Here is an 18120-nt window from a genome sequence, read left to right as displayed (position 1 = left end):
TTAAATGTTTACGTAGACTACACGTGCCCAAATAAAGGAACGCAAATGGCGGTGCCCATGGGTGCCGCCATTTGCGTATGCGTTTTCCCCCCCCCCAAAGTCAGCCATGATAGGCTACGTAAGGATTTACGTAGCCTATCACGGCTGACTGCAGGGACGCAAATGGCGGTGGCTATGGCCGCCGCCATTTATGTCCCGGCAGGAGATGAGATTCGCGGCCGGAGGGATGGGGCGCCTCCCCCCCGGCCAGAATTTCGGCTGGAGGGATGGGGCGCCTCCCCCCCAGCCAGAATTTCGGCGGGGAGGGATGGAGCGCCTCCCATCCCGCCCAGAATTTCGGGGGGAGGAACAGAGCGCCTCCCCCCCACCACGAAGCAAGCTGCGGGATAAGGTAAGGGACTTTCGTCCATCCCTACCACAATGGCATATGACCCCAAATGCACTGCACCCTTCTGGGGGATCCAAGCTAGTCACAGCTGTTGTAGCCCGCACGTTGTGGATTGGGCCTGTCTGCCCATCTCAGATGAGTTGAAAGACTGTATCTAAAATGTGCACCACCACATCACATCAAGACCTCTGGACTGTGGCAACCTTTATTTTATTTTATTTTATTTTATTTTATTTTTCATTCACTACTTTGTTTTTAAAGAGCCTTCACAACTAGACAACCAGTCACGAAAGCCTATCTATTTGTAATTAGGGATACGTGAATCAGCAAAATATGAGCTCACTGAAGTTCTCTGCATTCCATCTCGAAGCTCGTTCTGACTTGAGTCCATATCAGATTGCGAGCTTTGTTTTTTCCTTTTTGAATGAAAATTTGTGTGTATTTTCGTGTGTATTTTCTAAATGTACACATCAATTCTGCACATCTTTGATATATACACATTATTCTTCCATTGATTAAAGTGTATTAGTGTACATTTTTCAAAAATGCACATTTTTTCATGTGCATTTTTCAAATGTACACATGCCGTCGAATGCATTTTTCTTTGGTCCATGAATCACATTGCAAGCTTGGTATGGACTTCAACCGCAGATTGCATCCGAGTCCATGATCGGTCCAGAAGGTGAAACTGGATCCTGGTAAAAAATGATGAACAAATTTCTCATAGATCCCTATTTGTAATCCTAATCCAGTCAATTTATAGAGTTTTATCCAAATTCCTCCTTCAGCAGATAGCAGTCAAAGCAGGAGGCAATACAGTCTGCACTAGTTCCCATGATCTGTCACTCATTTTTCCTGCTTAGCACTCCACTTCCAGGTTCTTGAACAAAGCCCTGCACTTCATTAAAGAGGTACAAACATTCCTGTGATTGGTCTGGACCAAAGTTTCATGCTGTGTTTATTGCTAGCCACTGCCCCACATACCCTAAATTGCTAGAACCCTTATTTTAAGGCTAAATGTGTACCATCTTATTCATTATGCGTAGAGACCTTGCTAAATCTTTCTAATATCTTTTAGATAAATCTGGTTACTTTGCAATCAGCTTTACAGTTCCATTTCTTAGTTCCCTGCTCTTTTGCCACAAATATAGGACAGAACAGCATTTAACGGCCTTCTTCCATATGAACCTGCTTATAATTTATGATAACTTACGTAATTTACCTAGAGAAAATAGTATCAGGACATTGATCAACAAAAGACAAATTAAATGTAAGAGAAGTTACAAACTATTTTACTTTTTATGTAGAATGAAAGGAAATTGAGTTGGTAGAGGAAATTCAAAGATAAATATGGGGTAATGGGCATCTTTTTTTACTTCCACATAAAATGTTTTTAATGCAAGTGAGTATTCAAAAATATGAGTTACTGCCTGCAGTCTGAAATCATTTCAGAATTCCACCACCACATTCTGTGTAATGTGCAGATCATCTCTAAGACCCTTGGCCAATCAGTCATTTGGAGAAAATATTCTCCCTAGGAGATTGTCCCCCAGGACAGAGAATTTGATTGCAAGGAAAAATGTATCACACACATCAGCAGTGCAGGATACACACACCATCATTTCTATTCTAGCTCCAGGAAGTGCCAAAGGAATTCTAGAGAACACTGTTAACTATTTCTGGTGTGATGGACAAATCTATCAGTTTCACTTTCTCCTGCATTCAGATTTTCAAACTCTTAAATTCATTCCACCTCATATTTTTGTGAATATTGGTAAATTCTTATAAAAATGAACTGCAACAAAATCCTCATCTGTGTGCAACAGCCAAATGCATTGTGTACAGCTTTTCCCGGGATGGAGAGGACCATGGTGTGCCTGCCTGCCATATAGATGTTAAGGATAAGGAGGAGCCTGTTGGAAAAAAGAGGTGGCAACCCTAATTCAGCACTAATGTGGTTGAATGTACAGGGATTCAATCCCAGACATTTAAGAGGCATGTGCTCAAAGCCCTGGACACATCTGTCGCTTTCCACATGATCATATTCCCAGAGATAGTCCTGATGGAGAAGGCAACACAGAGTGAATGGGTGAACTGACTGTGTGATTGCCACAATATACTCTGCATGCCATTTTAGCAGATATCCCTCTTTTCTCCTTAAGCTATACAAAGTTTTCAAATGTCTGTTTTTCTACTACAGCATGATATTCAATTATGAATTCTTAGGAACCCTTTTTTGGTCTAACTCAGAAAGACTTTCTCCAAAAGGGATTTGACATCATCATGGCTCCCCTGGTCCTTCTTGTCTGCCTAGTATTAAATCTTGAGCTACAGAAAAGCTAACCTGAAGGCTGTCAGAATCAACAATTCAATTTTCCTTCTCTTTCTAATTATGGAATGCTTTACCACCAAAGCACATTGACAGTGGTTTGGAATTATGTGTTACTTCATGTTGCCACTGGAACTACTCTTGCCTCATTCCTCACCACCTTTTCTTGTGGCACAGAACTCTAGAATCTGACATAATCCCTTCTGCTAGGTAATGGAATTAGGGATAGGGATGGCGGAGAATTTCTCCCCGAAACTTCGGGGGGCCGAGCGCCAACGTGTTCGGCCCCCCGAACAAGTTTCAGGGAGAAATCCTCCACACACACCCTGCACCCCGCACCCCCCCCCCCCCGGGACGGGACTTACCTTCGCCGAATGTCCCTCCCGGTGGCTGGTCCGGCCGGCGGTTTGGAGGGTGTTCGAGCGGGGCGGGAGCGGCAGCCAGTCTTTCGACCGGCTGCGGCCGCCGCCATTCCAATAATAAAAAAAAAAACCACCCGCGTGATACACTATATGACGATTAACATAGCCTATCATGGCTAGATTTGCAAAGTCAGCCGTGATAGGATACGTCAATTGTCACGTAGCCTATCATGGGTGACTTAAAAAAAAAAAAAAAAGAGTGTATGGATAATGGCGGCCCCCATAGGGAGCCGCCATTCCCGTTCCTTATTTGGTCGCTGTAGTCTACGTAAATGATTACGTAGACTACGGCGAAAATAAGGGCAACGCTATTTGCGTTGCCCTTATTTTCGCCGTAGTCTACGTAAACATTTACGTAGACTACAGCGACTAAATAAGGAACGCGAATGGCGGCTCCCTATGGGGGCCGCCATTCGCGTACGTGATTTTTTTTTTTTTTAAGTCACCCGTGATAGGCTACGTGACGATTGACATAGCCTATCACGGCTGACTTTGCAGATCTAGCCATGATAGGCTACGTGAATCGTCACGTAGCCTATCAGGGGGCGTTTTTTTTTTTTTGTAACTTTCGCGTTCGCGGCCGGGCGAGGCGGGAAGCCTCCCCCCCAGCCTGAATTTCGGCCAGGCCGAGGCGGGAAGCCTCCCCCCCTGGCCTGAACTTCGCGGGGGGACCAGCGAAGCGCCTCCGCCCCACCGCGAACGGCCTTCGATGACAGGTAAGTGACTTTCGTCCACCCCTAATTAGGGATAGCATGGGCACATGATTCAGTCCAGGAATCCAGAGGACCTCCTTCTGCCTGCACCCCCGAGCCTCGCTTGCCAAGCCCCTGCCCCTGCTCGCCCTGTCTGCATTCGGCGAATGGCCTGCACTCACCCCAGCAGCCTTGTCGAGCTTCACAGTCACCATTTTCTGAGAAATAAAATGGCGATCGCAAAAATGTGCAAATTTGGGCATGCGAAAATGCGCATTTTTGCAAATGTACGTATTTGCATATGCACAAAAATGCATATTTTGCAAAAAATGCTCATTTTGTGCACAGACTGTATGCTTTTGCAAAAATGTGCATTTCACACACAAGAATATGCGCATTCGCAAAAATGCGCATTTTGCGCATACAAAAACATGCACGTTTTTGCGATAGCCAATTTATTTTTTTAGAAATGGTGACCATGGAGCTCAATGAGGCCCCTGGGTGAGTGCAGGCTGCTCGCCGGGTGTGGGAGGGGCTTGGGCACAGTCCAAGGACCAGCAAGCGAGGGCAGGGCCTGGGCAGGTGACCGGAGAACCCAGATGGGGGTGAGTTTTCACACTGCTAAATGGAATGCCCCGGTTAAACTAGAGACAGAATTCTCAGGAGCCCTATGGATGGACTATGAATTGCTGCTGAGCCTCATTAAATCACACATGCACACTAAACCATTGTCCCTGCCTCCACTATGACTGCCATTAGCTGGAGGCAATCTCACTTGTTAAACTTGCTGCACATCTTTAAGTCTACACTAGGATTGTCTTTATCCTATTGTTTGGCTGTTGCTGGGCCAAAGTGAGTGCAAAGCAAAAACAACTTAACATTTTCTTTCATTTTTACTTACACACAAAAAGAAAGACTATTCAGCTACATTTACTGTACTAAGGATTCAACATTACATTCTGAAAAATTATCTGTAGCAGATCAGCTAAGCAATTTAGTATCATGCGATTCCAAATTACCATCAGTAACATTATTTACATATTTCAGTTGCCCTAAAACATCAGAGTCAAAATCAAGAGATACAAGCATGTATGCTTGCTTTTGCTTCCACAACAGCATTAGGGCTTCCTTAATTATTTTTTCTAGTGCAGTTCAAGTACCAACACGTAGGAAACTTCAGGGATCTTCAGTAAAACCTCAAGTAGCTATTGTGAGTTCCTTAGCATCACACAAAATCCCCTCTTTTTAGGTTTTTGTAAGTTAGAAGACAATGACTACACTTCAAAGGTTATAGTGCAAATACATCACCTATAAAACTTTACCTGTGATCCATTACTTCATTTGTACACAGTTGGAGATCACATGAACTTTCCAAGGCAAATTGTATGGATGACCCATTTACATTCAACGTGACCATCTCTCTACAGCAGGGTTGGGGAATGTGTGACCCTCTGGATATTGTTGGACTGCAACTCTCAACAGCCCTAGCCAGCATAGCCAATGACAAGGAATAATGGGAGTTGTGTGGTCCAACAACATCTGGAGGGCCACAGGTTCCCCATCCCTTGTATACAGCAATGGGAAATCATATCCAGTAACACGCCTTGACTGCAAAATGTTATACTGGAACTACTCCAGCATTTTACAACCAGCATTATTACAAGGACTACAATTACGCTACCCATGAGAGTTTATTAATAAACAACAAATGTCCTCAGAAACTACTTTGTTTCCAAATGTGTAATATATTTCCTCCCGCAACTCCATCTTATAACAACAACTAGCACTTACCATGGCTTGAAAGTGGCTCTGCCAGAATCATCTAAGGCCTACATAGACTGTGTATCCTAGGCAACCAAGCAATGGCTAAAGCTCCACAGTTTTTGTTAGGAACGTGATGTGGAAAATAATCAGAGGGGTTTCATTTCAGGAAAAAAAATTTTTTCCCAGTGTAAGGGTTGGATCCAACAGTTGCACAAGCAGAAGTTCAGTCCTCTAACGGGACATCTCTGTCCTCTCCTCCTTCCTGAAGCCCCCTACATGCTCCGAAATCAACTCTGAAGGGTCCCAGGTAGGGATGGTGTGGGTGACTGATTGGGTCCAGAAGTCCAGGACTCCATCTCCACCCGTGAGCCATGCCTGCCAAGCCTCTGCCCCTGCTCGACTACCCCCCGTGCTTGCCTAGCTGCTGAAACTCACCCGGACCCATCCGTGAGCACCATTTTGCAAAAAAAAAAAAGCGATCATGAATATGTGCACATCTAGTTGTACGCAAAATGGCACTGTGAATGTGTCCCTCCTCCACCCAAAGTACTTCAGATGGTGCTAGGATATCAATGTGCAGATAGGTTGGACGGACCTAGAAATCTTTCAGATACCCTGGTTCCAAATTATTTAGGGCAGGGAGGCTCCAGGCTTGCAGGATTGACTTTATTTTTTTTACTAGAATGCTAAGATCCACCAACTGGAGCCAGTGCAAATGAAATGCACTTAGAATTAAAGAATGCTGAACACAGAACTTTGTTTTGAACAGTCTCACAGTCCTTCCACACAATCTTCCTTCCCTGACTTATGGCTTTGAAAGCAAGAACCAGGTCTTTCAATGAGTTTTGGAAACAAATCTGGAGCAGATGAAGTTGTCATAATATGTTTTTTTTAATGGTCTGAGAGATGTGGTCCCATCATAACTCTACTGCCACGTTCTGTACCAACTGAGGTTTTCAGACACTTCAAAGGTAGCTCCAAGTAAGCAACTTGCAGCCACTGAAACTAGATGTGTCCAAGGCATGTGTGATGGTGGCTGGTGAAAAGTGCAGCTGGTGTACCATCTGAAGAGGGGCAAAAGTGTCCCTGGCCACTGCAGCTATCTGGGTGCCAAGAAACAGAGAGGAAGGCCAGCATCTCTTCTCGATCATCCCAGAACGCAGGACACGGAATAATGGGCTCAAGTGACAGGAAGCCAGATTCCGGCTGAACATCAGGAAAAACGTCCTGACTGTTAGAGCAATATGACAATGGAACCAATTACCTAGGGATAGGGGTGCACAAAAGTCACTTACTTGGTCTCGCAGCTTTTCACGGTGGAGGGGAGGTGCTTCGCTGCTCTCCCCCCGAAGTTCAGGCTGGGGGGAGAGGCTTCCCGCCTCGCCCGGCCGAAATTCAGGCCGGGGGGGAGGCTTAAATCGTCACGTAGCCTATCACGTAAATCTTTACGTAGACTATGGCGAAAATAACTATGGCTATTTGCGTTGCCCTTATTTTCGCCGTAGTCTACGTAATCTTTACGTACACTACAGCGACCAAATAAGGAACGTTAATGGCGGCTCCCTATGGGGGCCGCCATTAGCCGTACGCGCTTTTTTGCTTTTTTTTTTTTAAGTCACCCGTGATAGGCTATGTGACGATTTACGTAGGCTATCATGGCTGACATTGCAAATCTAGCCGTGATAGGCTACGTTAATCATCACGTAGCCTATCACGGGGGCATTTTTTTATTTATTTACTTTTATTGGAATGGCAGCGGCGGCAGCCGGTCGAAAGATCGGCTGCCGCCCCCACCCCTGATGAAGATCCGACGAACCGCCGCCGGGACCCGCAGCCGGGAGGGACATTCGGGAGAGGTAAGTCCCGTCCTGGGGGGGGGGTGCGGGGGGTGGGGGGGCGGATAATTTCTCCCCGAAACTTTTTCGGGGGGCCGAACACGTTGGCGCTCGCTCCCGCAAAGTTTCGGGGAGAAATTCTACGCCAACCCTACCTAGGGAGGTAGTGGGCTCTCCCATGCTGGAGGCATTCAAGATGAGGCTGGATGCTCTGACTTGGATTCCTGCATTGAGCAGGGGGTTGGACCCAGTGGTCTTGTAGGCCCATTCCAACCCTACTATTCTATGATCCTATGAAACAGTGATGGCCCCAAGGGTTTGTAGACAGGTTGTTTGCATTAGACTGCCTTCAGCACTTGCCCTCAGTCCATGTTACATAGGCACAATACTGACTTGTAATGTATGCAAGGAGAATATAACACTTCAGAAAAAGCATAGGTTGCAACTAAGGACATACAGATTTTGTTAAATCCATTCCATCTGTGTTTCACCAATTGTCAGGTGTTTTTCATTCCATCATCCACTCATTGATAGAATCATATTTTTTTTTAGGAATGTATGAGAATTTTGTTCCATGCACTTGCTGTATTGGCCCCAGGAGCGTAGCCAAGTCATTTGTAGTGTTAGAGGGGCCTAGAGATCCATAATGCTTGCTTAAGTTCATTATTGGTGCAATTCCCTTGTTAGTAAGCCTCTGAACATGTGCAGATGAGTCAAAAGGCTGATAACAGCCCCAGCGCATTCCATACTAATGAATGATAGAAGGCCTTATCAGGCCGTGTCTGGGAAGTGAAGCTATGTGTCTATGCTGAGATACAGGTGGCTGTGCTGAGAACCAAATGCTATTAGTCCTGAGAATGAATGCTATGGGGTGCTTGCTGGTGTTTTGCTCCCTCATTGCTAACATGTATGGCATAAGACCCATTGTAACCCATGGCTCGTGGTTCAGAGAAGCTGTCTGATCCAACCATTGGGCACGCCTGTGTGCTGTAAGTTACCCAGTAAAGTCTCCTTGTAAGTAAACCCTTGAATCTGATTTATCACTATCTTGGCACCTCCAACCTAAGAGTTCAACGCCCATGGCCGGGGCAACACACTTGCTCTAATGTGCATTAGCACAAGTGTGAATTTGTGCAGCCCCTCCCCTGGAAAAAAGTAAAAAGCCGGTCCACAAGTCCACAGAATCTGCGCAACTCAGAAGAAGCTGGTCCACTGCAGGTCAGATTCATAGAAAGAAAAACTCATTTAAATCCATTGCAGATTTTTCTGAGATCCCTAGTTCCAACCTGAAGGAAGTTGCAAGACCTCAGAAACAGAGTGGACAAAGGCCCCAATCATATAGTAAAGCATGTAGGGTTGTATCCAATTGTGTCCTTCTGCCAGCAGAAGGGAAACCACTTGTGGAATGAATTTCCCCTCCCCCTGCAGCTTCCCACATGCCCTGGAAATAGGGATGGATGCACCCCCCCCCCGGTCTGGGTTCTCTTGGTGTGCGCCCAGCCACTTTCCCTGATTGCAGGCCTGGACCAGGGCTTGAGCTCCTCACTGCTCAACAAGCCGCCTGCACTTAGCCAGGACCCTGCACAAGCACGGAGAGTGCCATTTTGGGGGAGGGGGGAATGGTGATCGCAAATATGCGTACATCTAGTGGTATGCAAAATGTGATCTTGCGTATATGGGCCATTCACAGTGCCATTTTGCAGATTGTGTGGAAGGACTGTGAGCCCATTCAAAACAAAATTCTGGACTCAGAATTCTTTAATTCTAAGTGTGCCTCATTTGCACCAGGCTCCAATTGGTGGATCTCAGCCTTCTAGTAAAAAAAAAAATAATAATAAAGTCGGTCCTGCAAGCCTGGAGTCTCCCTGCTCTAAATAATTTGGAACCAGGGTATCTGAAGGATTTCTAGTTCCAATCTATCTGCACAATGAGATCTTACCACCACCTGAAGTACTTTGGGTGGAGGTACAGATGAGGGACTATTTGGAGGGGTGCCAGGTGTTGTAACCTGCTGAGCTAGGAGACCCTCCTAGCTCCCTCCTTGCTTGTTTTTAGGTGCCAGGTTAAGACACTACTGTTCAGGTGAGCATTTGTCTTGGGAGTGGATGACTGTCCTAGGTGATTTTATTCTACTTCTCCTGGTGCATTCTTTTATTACTTTGGCAGAGTTTATTGACCTTTCCATTGATTGCTTTCATTCATTTTTTATGTAACTGTTGCTACTATAATGTTTTATCTGTATTTAATTGTATCTATGATGAGCCACCTTGATTGCTGATATTTCTGCCTTCCTGTGCCAATGTCACATGTTGGCAAAACTTACCTGTGACAACTGAGAAATGCAATTTTCACAATGCAGATCCAAATCACTGTGAATTATGACTTTGGCAACCTTTATATGTAGCAGGTTACCTATTACCCTGGCTTAAAAGAAAACCATTTGCTTTATAGTCTGGGCCTCTCAGTTTAAAATCTGCATTTTAATTGTGTTTTAGTTTAAATGTTGTTTTTAAATTGTTTTATATTGTATTTTAATGCTGGGTGTGTTCCATGAGAAACCCAGAGAACTTGTGTGATGGAGCAGCTAAATAAATGCAGTAAACAAACACTGCAAAAAATAGTGCTACATATGCCTGGGCAGAAAACAACAGAATGAAACTTAATAGGGATAAATGCCAAGTTCTGCACCTAGGAAAAAGAAACCAAATGCACAGTTACAAGATGGGCAATACGTGGCTCAACAACACTACAGGCGAGAAGGATCTTGGAACTGTTGTCGATTACAAGCTGAATATGAGCCAACAATGTGATGTGGCTGCAAAAAAGGCAAATGCTCTTTTGGGCTGCATTAATAGAAGCATAGCTTCCAAATCCCGGGAAGTACCAGTTCCCCTCTACTCAGCACTGGTTAGGCCTCATCTGGAGTACTGTGTCCAGTTCTGGGCACCACATTTTAAGAAGGATGCAGACAAACTGGAGAGGGTGCAGAGGAGGGCAACAAAGATGATCAGGGGACTGGAAACAAAGCCCTATGAAGAGAGACTGAAAGAACTGGGCATGGTTAGCCTTGAGAAGAGAAGACTGAGGGGAGATAGGATAGCACTCTTCAAGTACTTGAAAAGTTGTCACAGAGAGTGTTGTCAATCTCCTGACTGTTAGAGCAATACGACAATGGAACCAATTCCCTAGGGCGGTAGTGGGCTCTCCCACACTGGAGGCATTCAAAGCGAGGCTGGACAGCCACCTGTCAGGGATGCTCTGACTTGGATTCCTGCACTGAGCAGGGGGTTAGACTCGATGGCCTTGTAGGCCCCTTCCAACTCTAGTATTCTATAATTCTATGATTCTACGATTCTACCTTATTATTCCGACACAGCTGCACCTACTCAAGCTTCATGATGGATAGACACTCTTAGGTCAGGAGATTGCATGATGCATACAACAGTATTATGGAGTACTTAAACATACATCATCATGTAAGCAGCCATGTGGAAGTCAACACTTCTTCAGCATGCATGAAACGAAGCAAATCAGAACTCCCAGACAGCACAATATAGGTTGGTCCTAGGGATGTACAAAAGTCACTTATCTGTTCACGGATTATGCTGATGCTGGGGGGGAGGCGCTCCGTCCCTCCCCCCCCCCCGAATCCTGGCCGGCCGGCTCCGCTCCGCAGGGATTTTGCAGAGCCACCGGCCAGCTCCTCCAGCGGCCGGACATCCGGCCGCTGGCTAGCAGGGACGCAAATGGCGGCGGCCTGCAGTCAGCCATGATAGGCTACGTAAATATTTACGTAGCCTATCACGGCTGATTAAAAAAAAAACACGCGCGTACGCAAATGGTGGCGCCCATGGGTGCCGCCATTTGCGTTCCTTATTTTGGCATGTCTTAGCCTACATAAACATTTACGTAGACTATGGCGAAAATAAGGGGAACGCAAATAGTGTAGACGCTACCCTATTTGCGTTCCCCTTATTTTCGCCGTAGTCTATGTAAATGTTTACGTAGACTAAGGCATGCCAAAATAAGGAACGCAAATGGCGGCGCCCATGGGCACTGCCATTTGCATATGCGCGTGTTTTTTGTTTTTTTTTAATCAGCCGTGATAGGCTACGTAAACATTTACGTAGCCTATCACAGTGTTTTTTAAAATTTAGCCATGATAGGCTACGTAAATCTCCACGTAGCCTATCACGTTTTTGTTTTGTTTTTTAAACTTGGAAATGGCGGTGGTGGCAGCCGGTCAGAAGACCGGCCGCCGCAGCCGCTGCCACCGAACCGCCGCCGGAGCTGCCGCCGGAGCTGCCGCCGCCAGGAAGATCCGCCCCAGGTAAGTCCCTTCCCGGGGGGGTGGGGAAGCAGGGGGCCGTTCCGCCACTGATTTCAGGGGGCCGAATGCACTGGCATTCGGCAACCCCAAGATCCATGGCGGAACTTTCGTACATCCCTAGTTGGTGCACATATTTATGTTGGGCCTGCTTGAGGATTTTCTTCGGTTCAATCTGATTTTCAGTTCTTGATTAATATGCAGTTTGGAACAGTTATCCTTCAGTTTTCTCACTTCTCTGAATGCTGTGATGAAGTTCTTGCTTCAAAAAAGCCTTATGAAAATGTGTATAACATTTTGCATTTTAGGGTAAAATGTGCACAAAATGCATATTATAGGGTAAAAGGCATACAAAAAAATGTGCATTTGTGGGAAAATGTCTACAAAAACGTATTTTGTGAAATGTATCTTCAAAAATGATGTGTTACAATTTTGAAGAAGCTTGCATATTGATGCGGACAGGATAGGACAGACTACTGAATGAATACAGGCAAAACTGACATGGGCTGTAACGGACTGATTCATCCATTACTAATTTTTATTTTTCTAACTCAGGCTCAGTTCAGTCACCAGCTATGATAGTACAGGAATCCACCACGTCAGATTTTTCATGGATTGTTTCATGTTTGTAAAATACCTGCACATGAATGTCAGGCCCCATTCAAGACTAGAGAAGAGCAGGTTTCCCCCTGTTCCATTCAATTAGCATTCTGTAGGTTTGGTCTAACAATGCTTGACGAATTTGATCTATGCAAACTCCAATACAAACTGAACTAATCCACACTTTTTGGCGAAATGTGCAGATCTAAACTTAGTTTAGCACTTCCCAAATGTACTGACGCAGTTCTTGACTCAAAATAATTTTAAAATGTGTATTTTGAGATAAAATATGTTTCCAATAAATATTTAAGTGTAGAAACATAGAAACATAGGAAGCTGCCTTATACTGTGTCAGACCATTGGTCCATCTAGCCCAATATTGTAGACACTGACTGGCAGCAGCAGCTCTTGAGAGGTTCATTCATTCATTTTCATTCATTTATTATCAGTCCAGGGTTGGACTTGATGGTCTTACAGGCCCCTTCCAACCCTACTCTTCTATGATTCTATGATTTTATTTCTATACTGCCCCATAGCTGAAGCTAGGGATGTCGGAGAATTCCGCGATGGATCTTGGTGAGGCCGAATGCCAGTGCATTCGGCCCCCCAAAATCTGTCGCAGAACAAAGCCCCAACCCCCAACCCACGAAAGGCGTGCAGGACGAAGTCCCCGCCGCCCCCAACCCACAAAAGGCGTGCGAAACGGAGCACTTACCTGCTCCTGTCCGCGCTGCTTTGCGAATGGCGGCCGTCCTGCGGCCACCATTCGCTTCCTCCTCTTCATAGCCTTGATAGGCTACGTAAATACTTACGTAGCCAATCATGGCTAACGCAGGGACACCATTTGCGTCCCTGCGGAGGCTGTGATAGGCTATGTAAGTACAGCAGGGGGGGAAAACCCCAGCGTATGCAAATGGTGGCAGCTACGACAGCCGCCATTTGCATCCCTGCAGGGCTGCTCAGAGAAGGACAGATAATGAAGCTGAAGCTCCAATATTTTGGCCACCTAATGCGAAGAGAAAACTCCCTGGAAAAGACCCTGATGCTGGGAAAGACTGAAGGCAAAAGGAGAAGGAGATGGCAGAGGATGAGATGGCTAGATAGCATCACGGATGCAATGAATATGAACTTGAGCACGCTCCGGGAGAGAGCGCAGGACAGGAAGGCCTGGCGTGCTATGGTCCATGGGGTCACGAAGAGTCGGACATGACTGAACGACTGAACAACAACAAGGGCTGCTCAGAGGCCAGATGTCCGGCAGCTCTGCGGCTTGGCCGCGAACCGGAGCCGGCCGGGCAGGATTCCGGGGGGGAGGATCAGATCGCCTTCCCCCCCGTCGAGGATTCTGGGGGGAGGGACGGAGCACCTCCCCCCCCACCGCAGAAACAGAACGGAACGGAAGGTAAGTGTTCTGTCCATCCCTAGCTGAAGCTCTCTGGGTGGTTCACAAAAATTAATAAAACATTAAAATACATTCTATAAAGTACAAAACCATTCCTGTAAGGACATAAAACAGACAACACACACAACAACAAGATATATCTAAAACAATTTAAAACAATCAGTCAGAGACCATCCAGGACCTCATCAAAAGACTCCTTATATGCTGCCAAATGCCTGAGAAGAGGGCAATTTAACCTGGTGCCCAAAAGATGACAGTGTTGGCCCCAGGCAGGCCTCATCAGGGAGATCATTCCATAAATGGGGGAGGGGGTCAGGTAGGATTTTTTTCCGTGCCCTGCCCCTGCGTGGAGAAGCCAGGGATCGAACCTGGGACCTTCTGTATGCAAAGCATATGCTATATCACACTGAGCTATGGCCCCTCTCCTGTGATTTTTTTCCTTCAAATTTCAGACTGATGCAGAAATGGGATGGAATGGGTTTATGACTTAATTCATGCAGCAGTGAGAAGGACCAGAAAAAGTCTGATTCACCCATCCCTAGTTTGTGCTGCCCTTCATTCCAGTCCTCCCAAATTCCAGTTTGAGGAGAATTCCTAAAATTAATTCCAGAGCTAGAACATTTGCTAACACTTTCAGTTCCTTCATCTTATTTGCATCTTCCCCCACCCACGGCTGTTACCAAGATGTATGTAAGCATTGTCAAACACTGCAAAAAGCAAAGACAAAATCCAATCTTAATATATGAACAGTTAATGTTTAGCAGTGTTTTATATATGCTGTTCGCAGCATTTGTCACTGTACATGTGAATATACTTGATGTGGAAAGGGGACGATATGAATGAACTGAAGGACATGAATGCTGCATCAAACTGTGGATGTACAGCTCACTGCACAAGGCCTGGAAATTTAAAAACTGGAACAATAGATGATTTCTAATACACCAGTTCCACTTTGGAAATGTGGTAGAACTCCAAAATCTTGCGAGAAATTCATATGGAGAGAATTTTGTAAGCATTTCCTAGTCAAAATTGACTATACCAGGGATTAGGCTGATTAACAGAGCAGAAGATGCTGGTGTAAGACATTAATTTTCATGTGGAGGCCCTTGAAAGCAAGCAATCCTCACACACACACACATACCTGAAACTGAAGTGGTAAAGCTCCATGAGAGGATGGCATAGTCTCAGCCAGTGATTTGACCAGAGGAGGCTGGTAACTCCGATTTTGGTGGGGCGATGAATCGATTCTGGGTTTCTGTCAGAACCAGCCGGAACTCTAAATAAGCTATCCAAGGTGCTGAACTTATTTTGGAGGTAGGGTATTATTTTGGATAATAGCTTGGTGTCAAAATAGGTTTATGAACATTTGTCATCCACAGTCCAACCTGCAGATGTCTTTTTGTCTCTAAAAGGGGGGAAAACATACACTTAAAATTGTTTTTCTCTCTGGAATGCACCTGGAAATACCAGATGGCATGTATATATTTAAGTTCTCCTGGGGGGGGGGGACACGCCTGCACATTCCTTATAATAGAGTTATCCCTATCCTAATCTCTTAAATGTTATTGGAAAACACAAGGACAGCTTGTGTGGAAGGAGGATCTCTGCAACATGCTGCCAGTGTAGCAGCTATTTTGAAGATGTTTTGATACAGCACTTGTCTATTTAGACTACCCAAGCTACAAAAGTCTTCTAACCAGGGCCGGCCCTACTATTAGGCAGAATGAAGCAATTACTTCAGGTGGCAGATGTTGGGAGGTGGCAGCAAGATGGTGGAGAGAGACCTGTGTGCAATGTGGCCTGCTCTGCATGTTAAGATTGCTGTCTTCGGGTGCAATCAAGGATGCTGTCCCATCATTAGTGTTGAAGATGCCAGTCCAGTCAGCTTTTGTGAATGATGGGAGGGGTTGCCATCTTATTTGCCTCAGGTAGAAAATGACTTGGGCCAGTCCTGCTTCGAACATACCAACACTGTGGGAGAGATAAAAGACTGATCTAGAAAAAATCATCTATCACAGCATTACTGGGATTACAGGGTGCAGATGGGGGATCTCATGTTTGAATTGTTTGGAGTACTAGTTCCCCTCTAGTCAGCACTGATTAGGCCTCATCTTGAGTTTTGTGTCCAGTTCTGGGCACCACACTTTAAGAAGGATGCAGACAAACTGGAGAGGGTTCAGAGGAGGGTAACAAAGATGATCAGGGGACGGGAAACAAAGCCCTAGGAGGAGAGACTGAAAGAACCGGGCAAGTTTCGCCCTGAGAAGAGAAGACTGAGGGAAGATAGGATAGCACTCTTCAAGTGTTGCAGAAATATTGCAATATATTGCTGCTACACAAGTACTTGAACGGTTGTCACAGAGAGGAAGGCCAGGATCTCTTCTCGATCATCCCAGAGTGCAGGACACGGAATAATGGGCTCAAGTTACAGGAAGCCAGATTCCGGCTGAACATCAGGAAAACCTCCTGACTGTTAGAGCAATAAGACAATGGAACCAATTACCTAGGGAGGTGGTGGGCTCTCCCACACTGGAGGCATTCAAGATGAAGCTGGACAGCCATCTGTCAGGGATGCTTTGACATGGATTCCTGCACTAAGCAGGGGGTTGGACTCGATGGTCTTATAGGCCCCTTCCAACCCTACTATTCTATGATTCTATGAATTCACCTGCATAAAAAATACTGCCTGCATGTAAAAACGGTGGTATCAGTTCTATGTCACTTTATTATGTGTTCCCCATAAGTCGATTCTGTCCCATTTCTGTATTAATCTGCATTTTAAAAAATCTGCACAAAAATGGGCATATAATTACATATTGTAAACCTATTTTTTTCTCAAAATGCACATTTCAAAACATTTTTTCCTCTCAAAACACATGTTTTAAAATGTATTTAGTGGCTGCTAAAAAAGCTAATGCAATCTTGGGCTGCATTAAAAGAAGCACGGTGCCCAGATCATGCGAAATAACAATTCTGTTCTATTCTGCACTGCTCAGCTTGCACTTGGGAGTGCTGTCTCCACTTCTGGCTGCTATATTTTAAGACAGACACTGACAAACTGGAGATGTTCAGAGAAGGATAACCACTACCAGGATGGTGAGGGGTCTGGAAACCAAGTTCTACGAGGAATGGTTGAAGCAGCTGGATATGTTTAGCCTGGAGAGGACATGAAGGGGAGATATTGTAGCAGTTTTCATACATATATTTGTATCTTCAAATATCTGAACAACTTCATGCAGAAGATGGAGCAGAATTGTTAGCTGTTGTTGCAGATAGCAGGACTAGAGCCAATGGAGGAAATTGCAGGGGAGCAGATTTGGGCTAAACATTAGGAGAAACATGGCGGTAATTGCTGGTTGACAGTGGAACAGACTGCCCCAGGAGGTGGTGGGGACTCCTTCACTGGAGGTATTTAAGAAGAGGCTGGGCAGCCATCTGTCAGGGATACTGTGGTAGCATCCTGAACTGCTGATCCTGCATTGAGCAAGGGCTTGGACTACATGACCTCCAAGGTCCCTTCCAACTCTTTGATCCTAACCCCTATCTCCAAAATAGTTTTAGCACCTTGGACAGCTCCTTTAGAGTTCTGGCTGGTTCTGGACGAAACCCAGAATGGATTCACAGCTCCACTGAAATTGGAGCCACCAGCCTCCACTGGCAGCCATGTGTCCTCTTTTAAAGTCCTTTATTTGAGGGTGTTCTCTGTTGGCACGGCTGTCCTGTCTAGTTCCAGTTTAAAGGCAAAGAACCATAAAAAGGGAGAGCAGGGTCTCATCCACAGTAAGCACCTGGGCAGCAGACAGAACAGGCTACCCAGTCACGGTCTTCCCCACTATGGTGAAATTGAATTTCTATTCAAACTATAATAATTATTTCTAAATGTGAACAAACACACACACACACATACATGCATATATATATATATATATATATATATATACACACACTGCATAAAGGGCACATATAAATCAACATAAACATATATATATATATATATATATATATATATGTTGATTTATATGTACCCTTTATGCAAATTTGTGTCCTCTTTTGCTCTCCTTTTTGGGGTGGGGGTGATGCATTTTCTCTTTGTTAGCAATGCATACCTATTTTTGCTACATTTGACCTTTTCAATGTTCAACTTAAAAAGCTGCTAGCTACAAAACTCACAGCAAGACATTGAAATATTTCCAAACTTTATAAAGTTGATGATGGTCTCTCGCTAGTGCAAATTACAATATGTGCATGTTTTTTGAGATATTCAGGTATAGGGCATGCCACCCCACTCTAGATATATATTTAAAACATATAGACACACACACCCTAAAATACTTGGAGCGTTCACTCATTTTTAATTATCC

The 18120-nt window shown here is 45.1% G+C and overlaps 1 protein-coding gene across 1 annotated transcript in view; it reads right to left on the bottom strand.

Annotated features, from left to right (window-relative positions):
• The window catches only part of NLGN1 (neuroligin 1), a 774195-nt gene that overhangs the window by 605312 nt on the left and 150763 nt on the right, over positions 1–18120 (bottom strand). The gene's annotated exons all lie outside the window — the stretch shown is intronic.

The sequence above is a fragment of the Heloderma suspectum genome, chromosome 3, assembly GCF_057233095.1.
Source record: "Heloderma suspectum isolate Gila_16-S chromosome 3, 16-S_ref, whole genome shotgun sequence".
In the NCBI taxonomy this organism is placed as follows: domain Eukaryota; kingdom Metazoa; phylum Chordata; class Lepidosauria; order Squamata; family Helodermatidae; genus Heloderma; species Heloderma suspectum.
This window is presented reverse-complemented; position numbering and strand designations above follow the sequence as displayed.